This window comes from Panicum virgatum, chromosome 9K, assembly GCF_016808335.1.
Source record: "Panicum virgatum strain AP13 chromosome 9K, P.virgatum_v5, whole genome shotgun sequence".
In the NCBI taxonomy this organism is placed as follows: domain Eukaryota; kingdom Viridiplantae; phylum Streptophyta; class Magnoliopsida; order Poales; family Poaceae; genus Panicum; species Panicum virgatum.
This window is the reverse complement of record NC_053144.1, coordinates 34,951,650-34,961,739: the sequence shown is the minus strand read 5'-3', so window position 1 is coordinate 34,961,739 and position 10,090 is coordinate 34,951,650.

Here is a 10,090-nt window from a genome sequence, read left to right as displayed (position 1 = left end):
GCGAAAAATTTCGACGCGACTTTGTGGCACGAACTTTTGCACTAGTTCGGCCCTTTTTACACCGATATTCGTAACGCAACCAAACAGTCCCAAATGCACCCAAATAGTAGGAAATGCAACAAAACATCATTTTATGGTCCAATGGGGTGGATTGGGTACCTTTGTTGTGAAAAATTCCGACGCGACTTCGTGGCACAAACTTTTGCCCTAGTTCGGCCCGTTTTGCACCGAGTTTCCTAATGCAACCAAACGGTCCCAAATGCAACCAATTAGTATGAAACGCAATAAAAAATAAGTTTAGGGTCCAATGGGGTGGACCGGGTGCGTTTGTTGCGAAAAATTCCGACGCGACTACGTGGCACGAACTTTTGCACTAGTTCGGCCCATTTTGCACCGAGTTTCGTAAGGCAACCAAACGGTCCCGAATGCACCCAAATAGTTTGAAACGCACCAAAACACCAGTTTAGGGTCTAATGGGGTGGATGGGGTGCGTTCATTGCGAAAAGTTCTGACGCGACTTCGTGGAACGAACTTTTGCACTAGTTCGGCCTGTTTTGCACCGAGTTTCGTAACACAACCAAACGGTCCTCAATTCACCCAAATAGAACAAAACACACCAAAACATTAGTTTAGGGTCCACTTTGATGGATCGGGTGCGTTCGTTGCGAAAAATTCCTACGCGACTTCGTGGCACGAACTTCTGCGCTAGTTCGGCCTATTTTGCACCGAGTTTCGTAAGGCGACCAAACGGTACCAAATGCACCCAATAGTACGAAACACACAAAAACATCAGTTTAGGGTCCAATGGGGTGGATCGGGTGCGTTTGGTGCGAAAAATGACGACACAATTTCGTAACGCAACCAAACGGTCCTCAATGCACCCAAATAGAACAAAACACACCAAAACATTAGTTTAGGGTCCACTTTGATGGATCGGGTGCGTTCGTTGCGAAAAATTCCTACGCGACTTCGTGGCACGAACTTTTGCGCTAGTTCGGCCTGTTTTGCACCGAGTTTCGTAAGGCGACCAAACGGTTCCAAATGCACCCAATAGTACGAAACACACAAAAACATCAGTTTAGGGTCCAATGGGGTGGATCGGGTGCGTTTGGTGCGAAAAATGCCGACACAATTTCGTGGCACGAACTTTTGCACTTGTTCGGCCCATTTTGCACCGAGTTTCGTAAGGCAACCAAACTGTCTAAAATGCTCCCAAATAGTATGAAATGCACCAAAACTTCTGTTTGGGGTCTAATGGGATGGACCCGGTACGTTCGTTGCGAAAAATTTCGACGCGACTTTGTGGCACGAACTTTTGCACTAGTTCGGCCCTTTTTACACCGATTTTTGTAACACAACCAAACAGTCCCAAATGCACCCAAATAGTACGAAATGCACCAAAACATCATTTTACGGTCCAATGGGGTGGATCGGGTGCCTTTGTTGTGAAAAATTCCGACGCGACTTCGTGGCACAAACTTTTGCACTAGTTCGGCCCGTTTTGCACCGAGTTTCCTAATGCTACCAAACGGTCCCAAATGCAACCAATTAGTATGAAACGCAATAAAAAATAAGTTTAGGGTCCAATGGGGTGGACCGGGTGCGTTTGTTGCGAAAAATTCCGACGCGACTTCGTGGCACGAACTTTTGAACTAGTTCGGCCCATTTTGCACCGAGTTTGGTAAGGCAACCAAATGGTCCCGAATGCACCCAAATAGTTTGAAACGCACCAAAACACCAGATTAGGGTCCAATGGGGTGGATGGGGTGCGTTCATTGCAAAAAGTTCCGACGCGACTTCGTGGAACGAACTTTTGCACTAGTTCGGCCCGTTTTACACCGAGTTTCGTAACGCAACCAAACGGTCCTCAATGCACCCAAATAGGACAGAACACACCAAAACATTAGTTTAGGGTCCACTTTGATGGATCGGGTGCGTTCGTTGCGAAAAATTCCTACGCGACTTCGTGGCACGAACTTTTGCACTAGTTCAGCCCTTTTTACACCAATTTTCGTAACGCAACCAAACAGTCCCAAATGCACCCAAATAGTATGAAATGCACCCAAACATCATTTTATAGTCCAATGGGGTGGATCAGGTGCCTTTGTTGTGAAAAATTCCGACGCGACTTCGTGGCACAAACTTTTGCACTAGTTCAGCCCGTTTTGCACTGAGTTTCCTAATGCAACCAAACGGTTCCAAATGCAACCAATTAGTATGAAACGCAATAAAAAATAAGTTTAGGGTCCAATGGGGTGGACCGGGTGCGTTTGTTGCGAAAAATTCCGACGCGGCTTCGTAGCACGAACTTTTGAACTACTTCGGCCCATTTTGCACCGAGTTTCGTAAGGCAACCAAACGGTCCCGAATGCACCCAAATAGTTTGAAACGCACCAAAACACCAGTTTAGGGTCCAATGGAGTGGATGGGGTGCGTTCATTACGAAAAGTTCCGACGCGACTTCGTGGAACGAACTTTTGCACTAGTTCAGCCCGTTCTGCACCGAGTTTCATAATTCAACCAAACAGTCCTCAATGCACCCAAATAGAACAAAACGCACCAAAACATTAGTTTAGGGTCCACTTTGATGGATCGGGTGCGTTCGTTGAGAAAAATTCCTACGCGACTTCGTGGCACGAACTTTTGCGCTAGTTCGGCCCGTTTTGCACCGAGTTTCGTAAGGCGACCAAATGGTCCCAAATGCACCCAAATAGTACGAAACAAACAAAAACATCAGTTTAGGGTCCAATGGGGTGGATCGGGTGCGTTTGGTGCGAAAATTTCCGACACAATTTCGTTGCACGAACTTTTGCACTTGTTCGGCCCGTTTTGCACCGAGTTTCGTAAGGCAACCAAACTGTCCAAAATGCACCCAAATAGTATGAAACGCACCAAAACTTCTGTTTGGGGTCTAATGGGATGCACCCGGTACGTTTGTTGCGAAAAATTTCGACGCGATTTTGTGGCACGAACTTTTGCACTAGTTCAGCCCTTTTTACACCAATTTTCGTAACGCAAGTCCCAAATACACCCAAATAGTATGAAATGCACCAAAACATCATTTTATAGTCCAATGGGGTGGATCAGGTGCCTTTGTTGTAAAAATTCCGACGCGACTTCGTGGCACAAACTTTTGCACTAGTTCGGCCCGTTTTGCACCGAGTTTCCTAATGCAACCAAACGGTCCCAAATGCAACCAATTAGTATGAAACGCAATAAAAAATAAGTTTAGGGTCCAATGGGGTGGACCGGGTGCGTTTGTTGCGAAAAATTCCGACGCGACTTCGTGGCACGAACTTTTGCACTTAGTTCGGCCCATTTTGCAACGAGTTTCGTAAGGCAACCAAACGATCCCGAATGCACCCAAATAGTTTGAAACGCACCAAAACACCAGTTTAGGGTCTAATGGGGTGGATGGGGTGAGTTCATTGCGAAAAGTTCTGACGCGACTTCGTGGAACGAACTTTTGCACTAGTTCGGCCCGTTTTGCACCGAGTTTCGTAACGCAACCAAACGGTCCTCAATGCACCCAAATAGAACAAAACACACCAAAACATTAGTTTAGGGTCCACTTTGATGGATCGGGTGCGTTCGTTGTGAAAAATTCCTACGCGACTTCGTGGCACGAACTTTTGCGCTAGTTCGGCCTGTTTTGCACCGAGTTTCGTAAGGCGACCAAACGGTTCCAAATGCACCCAATAGTACGAAACACACAAAAACATCAGTTTAGGGTCCAATGGGGTGGATCGGGTGCGTTTGGTGCGAAAAATGCCGACACAATTTCGTGGCACGAACTTTTGCACTTGTTCGGCCCGTTTTGCACCGAGTTTCGTAAGGCAACCAAACTGTATAAAATGCTCCCAAATAGTATGAAACGCACCAAAACTTCTCTTTGGGGTCTAATGGGATGGACCCGGTACGTTCGTTGCGAAAAATTTCGACGCGACTTTGTGGCACGAACTTTTGCACTAGTTCGGCCCTTTTTACACCGATTTTCGTAACACAACCAAACAATCCCAAATGCACCCAAATAGTACGAAATGCACCAAAACGTCATTTTACGGTCCAATGGGGTGGATCGGGTGCCTTTGTTGTGAAAAATTCCGACGCGACTTCGTGGCACAAACTTTTGCACTAGTTCGGCCCGTTTTGCACCGAGTTTCCTAATGCTACAAACGGTCCCAAATGCAACCAATTAGTATGAGACGCAATAAAAAATAAGTTTAGGGTCCAATGGGGTGGACCGGGTGCGTTTGTTGCGAAAAATTCCGACGCGACTTCGTGGCACGAACTTTTGAACTAGTTCGGCCCATTTTGCACCGAGTTTCGTAAGGCAACCAAATGGTCCCGAATGCACCCAAATAGTTTGAAACGCACCAAAACACCAGTTTAGGGTCCAATGGGGTGGATGGGGTGCGTTCATTGCAAAAAGGTCCGACGCGACTTCGTGGAACGAACTTTTGCACTAGTTCGGCCCGTTTTACACCGAGTTTCGTAATGCAACCAAACGGTCCTCAATGCACCCAAATAGGACAGAACGCACCAAAACATTAGTTTAGGGTCCACTTTGATGGATCGGGTGCGTTCATTGCGAAAAATTCCTACGCGACTTTCGTGGCACGAACTTTACGCTAGTTCGGCCCGTTTTGCACTGAGTTTCGTAAGGCGACCAAACGGTTCCAAATGCACCCAAATAGTACGAAACACACAAAAACATCAGTTTAGGGTCCAATGGGGTGGATCGGGTGCGTTTGGTGCGAAAAATGCCGACACAATTTCGTGGCACGAACTTTTGCACTTGTTCGGCCCGTTTTGCACCGAGTTTCGTAAGGCAACCAAACTGTCCAAAATGCACCCAAATAGTACGAAACGCACCAAAACTTCTCTTTGGGGTCTAATGGGATGGACCCGGTACGTTCGTTGCGAAAAATTTCGACGCGACTTTGTGGCACAAACTTTTGCACTAGTTCGGCCCTTTTTACACCGATTTTCGTAACGCAACCAAACAATCCCAAATGCACCCAAATAGTACGAAATGCACCAAAACGTCATTTTACGGTCCAATGGGGTGGATCGGGTGCCTTTGTTGTGAAAAATTCCGACGCGACTTCGTGGCACAAACTTTTGCACTAGTTCGGCCCGTTTTGCACCGAGTTTCCTAATGCTACCAAACGGTCCCAAATGCAACCAATTAGTATGAGACGCAATAAAAAATAAGTTTAGGGTCCAATGGGGTGGACCGGGTGCGTTTGTTGCGAAAAATTCCGACGCGACTTCGTGGCACGAACTTTTGAACTAGTTCGGCCCATTTTGCACCGAGTTTCGTAAGGCAACCAAATGGTCCCGAATGCACCCAAATAGTTTGAAACGCACCAAAACACCAGTTTAGGGTCCAATGGGGTGGATGGGGTGCGTTCATTGCAAAAAGGTCCGACGCGACTTCGTGGAACGAACTTTTGCACTAGTTCGGCCCGTTTTACACCGAGTTTCGTAATGCAACCAAACGGTCCTCAATGCACCCAAATAGGACAGAACGCACCAAAACATTAGTTTAGGGTCCACTTTGATGGATCGGGTGCGTTCATTGCGAAAAATTCCTACGCGACTTCGTGGCACGAACTTTACGCTAGTTCGGCCCGTTTTGCACTGAGTTTCGTAAGGCGACCAAACGGTTCCAAATGCACCCAAATAGTACGAAACACACAAAAACATCAGTTTAGGGTCCAATGGGGTGGATCGGGTGCGTTTGGTGCGAAAAATGCCGACACAATTTCGTGGCACGAACTTTTGCACTTGTTCGGCCCGTTTTGCACCGAGTTTCGTAAGGCAACCAAACTGTCCAAAATGCACCCAAATAGTACGAAACGCACCAAAACTTCCGTTTGGGGTCTAATGGGATGGACCCGGAACATTTGTTGCGAAAAATTTCGATGCGACTTTGTGGCACAAACTTTTGCACTAGTTCGGCCCTTTTTACACCGATTTTCGTAACGCAACCAAACAATCCCAAATGCACCCAAATAGTACGAAATGCACCAAAACGTCATTTTACGGTCCAATGGGGTGGATCGGGTGGCTTTGTTGTGAAAAATTCCGACGCGTCTTCGTGGCACAAACTTTTGCACTAGTTCGGCCCGTTTTGCACCGAGTTTCCTAATGCTACCAAACGGTCCCAAATGCAACCAATTAGTATGAGACGCAATAAAAAATAAGTTTAGGGTCCAATGGGGTGGACCGGGTGCGTTTGTTGCGAAAAATTCCGACGCGACTTCGTGGCACGAACTTTTGCACTAGTTCGGCCCATTTTGCACCGAGTTTCGTAAGGCAACCAAACGATCCCGAATGCACCCAAATAGTTTGAAACGCACCAAAACACCAGTTTAGGGTCCAATGGGGTGGTTGGGGTGCGTTCATTGCAAAAAGGTCCGACGCGACTTCGTGGAACGAACTTTTGCACTAGTTCGGCCCGTTTTACACCGAGTTTCGTAACACAACCAAACGGTCCTCAATGCACCCAAATAGGACAGAACGCACCAAAACATTAGTTTAGGGTCCACTTTGATGGATCGGGTGCGTTCATTGCGAAAATTCCTACGCGACTTCGTGGCACGAACTTTTACGCTAGTTCGGCCCGTTTTGCACCGAGTTTCGTAAGGCGACCAAACGGTTCCAAATGCACCCAAATAGTACGAAACACACAAAAACATCAGTTTAGGGTCCAATGGGGTGGATCGGGTGCGTTTGGTGCGAAAAATGCCGACACAATTTCGTGGCACGAACTTTTGCACTTGTGCGGCCCGTTTTGCACCGAGTTTCGTAAGGCAACCAAACTGTCCAAAATGCACCCAAATAGTACGAAACGCACCAAAACTTCCGTTTGGGGTCTAATGGGATGGACCCGGAACATTTGTTGCGAAAAATTTCGATGCGACTTTGTGGCACAAACTTTTGCACTAGTTCGGCCCTTTTTACACCGATTTTCGTAACGCAACCAAACAGTCCCAAATGCACCCAAATAGTACGAAATGCACCAAAACATCATTTTACGGTCCAATGGGGTGGATCGGGTGGCTTTGTTGTGAAAAATTACGACGCGACATCGTGGCACGAACTTTTGCACTAGTTCGGCCCGTTTTGCACCGCGTTTCCTAATGCAACCAAACGGTCCCAAATGCATCCAATTAGTATGAAACGCAATAAAAAATAAGTTTAGGGTCCAATGGGGTGGACCGGGTGCGTTTGTTGCAAAAAATTCCGACGCGACTTCGTGGCACGAACTTTTGCACTAGTTCGGCCCATTTTGCACCGAGTTTCGTAAGGCAACCAAACGATCCCGAATGCACCCAAATAGTTTGAAACGCACCAAAACACCAGTTTAGGGTCTAATGGGGAGGATGGGGTGCGTTCATTGCGAAAAGTTCTGACACGACTTCGTGGAACGAACTTTTGCACTAGTTCGGCCCGTTTCGCACCGAGTTTCGTAACGCAACCAAACGGTCCTCAATTCACCCAAATAGAACAAAACACACCAAAACATTAGTTTAGGGTCCACTTTGATGGATCGGGTGCGTTCGTTGCGAAAAATTCCTACGCGACTTCGTGGCACGAACTTCTGCGCTAGTTCGGCCTATTTTGCACCGAGTTTCGTAAGGCGACCAAACGGTTCCAAATGCACCCAATAGTACGAAACACACAAAAACATCAGTTTAGGGTCCAATGGGGTGGATCGGGTGCGTTTGGTGCGAAAAATGACGACACAATTTCGTAACGCAACCAAACGGTCCTCAATGCACCCAAATAGAACAAAACACACCAAAACATTAGTTTAGGGTCCACTTTGATGGATCGGGTGCGTTCGTTGCGAAAAATTCCTACGCGACTTCGTGGCACGAACTTTTGCGCTAGTTCGGCCTGTTTTGCACCGTGTTTCGTAAGGCGACCAAACGGTTCCAAATGCACCCAATAGTACGAAACACACAAAAACATCAGTTTAGGGTCCAATGGGGTGGATCGGGTGCGTTTGGTGCGAAAAATGCCGACACAATTTCGTGGCACGAACTTTTGCACTTGTTCGGCCCGTTTTGCACCGAGTTTCGTAAGGCAACCAAACTGTCCAAAATGCACCCAAATAGTACGAAACGCACCAAAACTTCCGTTTGGGGTCTAATGGGATGGACACGGAACATTTGTTGCGAAAAATTTCGATGCGACTTTGTGGCACAAACTTTTGCACTAGTTCGGCCCTTTTTACACCGATTTTCGTAACGCAACCAAACAGTCCCAAATGCACCCAAATAGTACGAAATGCACCAAAACATCATTTTACGGTCCAATGGGGTGGATCGGGTGGCTTTGTTGTGAAAAATTACGACGCGACATCGTGGCACGATCTTTTGCACTAGTTCGGCCCGTTTTGCACCGAGTTTCCTAATGCAACCAAACGGTCCCAAATGCATCCAATTAGTATGAAACGCAATAAAAAATAAGTTTAGGGTCCAATGGGGTGGACCGGGTGCGTTTGTTGCGAAAAATTCCGACGCGACTTCGTGGCACGAACTTTTGCACTAGTTCGGCCCATTTTGCACCGAGTTTCGTAAGGCAACCAAACGATCCCGAATGCACCCAAGTAGTTTGAAACGCACCAAAACACCAGTTTAGGGTCTAATGGGGAGGATGGGGTGCGTTCATTGCGAAAAGTTCTGACACGACTTCGTGGAACGAACTTTTGCACTAGTTCGGCCCGTTTCGCACCGAGTTTCGTAACGCAACCAAACGGTCCTCAATTCACCCAAATAGAACAAAACACACCAAAATATTAGTTTAGGGTCCACTTTGATGGATCGGGTGGTTCGTTGCGAAAAATTCCTACGCGACTTCGTGGCACGAACTTCTGCGCTAGTTCGGCCTATTTTGCACCGAGTTTCGTAAGGCGACCAAACGGTTCCAAATGCACCCAATAGTACGAAACACACAAAAACATCAGTTTAGGGTCCAATGGGGTGGATCGGGTGCGTTTGGTGCGAAAAATGACGACACAATTTCGTAACGCAACCAAACGGTCCTCAATGCACCCAAATAGAACAAAACACACCAAAACATTAGTTTAGGGTCCACTTTGATGGATCGGGTGCGTTCGTTGCGAAAAATTCCTACGCGACTTCGTGGCACGAACTTTTGCGCTAGTTCGGCCTGTTTTGCACCGAGTTTCGTAAGGCGACCAAACGGTTCCAAATGCACCCAATAGTACGAAACACACAAAAACATCAGTTTATGGTCCAATGGGGTGGATCGGGTGCGTTTGGTGCGAAAAATGCCGACACAATTTCGTGGCACGAACTTTTGCACTTGTTCGGCCCATTTTGCACCGAGTTTCGTAAGGCAACCAAACTGTCTAAAATGCTCCCAAATAGTATGAAACGCACCAAAACTTCTGTTTGGGGTCTAATGGGATGGACCCGGTACGTTCGTTGCGAAAAATTTCGACGCGACTTTGTGGCACGAACTTTTGCACTAGTTCGGCCCTTTTTACACCGATTTTCGTAACACAACCAAACAGTCCCAAATGCACCCAAATAGTACGAAATGCACCAAAACATCATTTTACGGTCTAATGGGGTGGATCGGGTGCCTTTGTTGTGAAAAATTCCGACGCGACTTCGTGGCACAAACTTTTGCACTAGTTCGGCCCGTTTTGCACCGAGTTTCCTAATGCTACCAAACGGTCCCAAATGCAACCAATTAGTATGAAACACAATAAAAAATAAATTTAGGGTCCAATGGGGTGGACCGGGTGCGTTTGTTGCGAAAAATTCCGACGCGACTTCGTGGCACGAACTTTTGAACTAGTTCGGCCCATTTTGCACCGAGTTTGGTAAGGCAACCAAATGGTCCCGAATGCACCCAAATAGTTTGAAACGCACCAAAACACCAGATTAGAGTCCAATGGGGTGGATGGGGTGCGTTCATTGCAAAAAGTTCCGACGCGACTTCGTGGAACGAACTTTTGCACTAGTTCGGCCCTTTTTACACCGAGTTTCGTAACGCAACCAAACAGTCCTCAATGCACCCAAATAGGACAGAACGCACCAAA